The following is a 1949-nucleotide window of genomic DNA, read 5'->3' as shown; positions in this document are numbered from 1 at the left end:
TAGCTCGCATAGTTCCCATAAGGATCAGATGCATCCGGGTTGCTACATTCTTAAGGGGTCTCGTGACTGCCTGTATATCTCACCAATACTTAATATAGACCGGAATGAGAAACACCAGAAAAATCTTGTGGAAGTGGTTTTACAAGTAGAACTTCAAAGAAGACATTTATGGTCGGATACTCCCTGCACATCCCCTCCCACTTGAGTACTAAGTGTATAACTACCAGCTTCATACAACAAAAGTTCGGTTCTTTCTGCCCGTGGGTCCTGTCCCCGAGCTCCTTAAATAAACCTAGTAAGATGCGCCATACAGAGTGTCAAGGACTCTCGTGCTCGGGGACCCTGCAACAATTGTGTCCAAAAGTGTAGCATTATCCAAGTTACTGTGTTAGTCACTGGAAGTTCAGAAGCTGGTGTTTGTGTACGTGATCATTCACAACTCTTGCCAAGGGAGAAGGAAATCAACACGGTTGAATATTTAATAATGCACGATAATCGCTTCTCGGCCTTTTGGCTAAGATCAAGTGTAGTGTCTGCTCTTATCAGTTTAATAATGCACAATCAACTTTTCTCTCTTGAAAAGTTATCAGGGGTTCCTGCCACTCCAGCATCAGAAGAGTGAGTTGGTCTCCCAGGTGTACTAACGTATCATCATTAGTATACATCATTAGTAAAAAAGCCTAATAGTGGTCAACTATACTCACCCCCCCTCCAACAACACAGAAACAAAACCAAAAACCAACAGAGCATCGAATGAGAAATGACCAGAATGAGAAATGACCAGAATGGAGACCTCTCTCTTAAATATACGGAGACATTTAATGTGGATGAATATGTAGAATTTCCCACCCATTGTCCTCAAGTCTCCCAATCGTAGGTGTGGAATACCTTTTTAAAAGCATATTGATGTTGATCCTAAAACTGCTCATACCCTTGTGGGAATGGGAATCCTGCAAACTTACAAACAGAATGTGATGCCTTTGAAAAGAAAATAAAAGCTGGTGGAATAGATTTGTTGCAGGTAATCATTCTCCTAATAGGCATACACAAGGCATTTGTGCTGTCTGTGCACAGCAGTGGAAGAAGGAGTCAGTCACAGGTAGAATATATCATCTTTCCAGCATCATCTCTGAACTACATTTGTGTACGAAGAAGATGCTACTTTATTTATTCTTTTAATTTTTTTTTTAATTTTAGAGAAAGAGAGCATGAGTGGGGCAGGGGCAGAGGGAGAGACAGAATCCCAAGCAGGCTCCACGCTCAGTGCAGAGCCCAATGTGGGGCTCCATCCCATGACCCTGGGATCATGGACTGAGCCAAAGCCAAGGGTCAGACACTTAACCAACTGAACCACCCAGGCACCCCCGAAGATGTTACTTCAGAACTAAGAGTTAAAACTGTGAACTACTTAACGGTTTAATGCATGTGCACAATAAACTTGTAGGTCCACTATAGAATATGGTAGAAGGAAACTGAAGAAGATTGGAGCAAAGTCCTGCTTGAATGAACACAATGTTTTTTGTAAGAAGTAGATGAATTTCAGCTTTGCAGTATAATAAAACTGGGAATTTAAAAACATTTTTTAAATGTTTATTTATTTTTGAGAGAGAGAGACAGAGTGCAAGCAGGGGAGGGGCAGAGAGAGAGGGAGACACAGAATCCAAAGCCGGCTCCAGGCTCTGAGCTGTCAGCACAGAGCACGATGCGGGGCCTGAACCCCTGAACCCTGAGATCATGATCTGGGCAGAAGTCAGATGCTTAACCAACGGAGCCACCCAGGTGCCCCTTAAGATGGCCATTTTTAAAAGTTCAATATCTATATATTAAACATTCCAGGGCGCCTGGGTGGGTCAGCCAGTTAAGCGTCTGACTCTTGATTTCCGCTCAGGTCGTGATCTCACAGTTGTGAGTTCCAGCCCCACACGGGGCTCCTCACTGACAGTGCAGAG

General features: G+C 43.4%; 2 pseudogenes; both read left to right on the top strand.

Moving 5' to 3' along the window:
- Nucleotides 1-494: 494 nt before the first annotated feature.
- LOC113594304 (uncharacterized) lies at nucleotides 495-608 on the top strand (annotated as a pseudogene).
- Nucleotides 609-760: 152 nt separating this feature from the next.
- LOC113594201 (glucosamine-6-phosphate isomerase 2-like) lies at nucleotides 761-1476 on the top strand (annotated as a pseudogene).
- The last annotated feature ends 473 nt before the right edge of the window (nucleotides 1477-1949 follow it).

Source organism: Acinonyx jubatus, chromosome D4 (assembly GCF_027475565.1).
Source record: "Acinonyx jubatus isolate Ajub_Pintada_27869175 chromosome D4, VMU_Ajub_asm_v1.0, whole genome shotgun sequence".
Classification (NCBI taxonomy): domain Eukaryota; kingdom Metazoa; phylum Chordata; class Mammalia; order Carnivora; family Felidae; genus Acinonyx; species Acinonyx jubatus.
The sequence above is the reverse complement of the archived record's forward strand: the minus strand, read 5'-3'. Positions and strand labels throughout refer to the sequence as shown.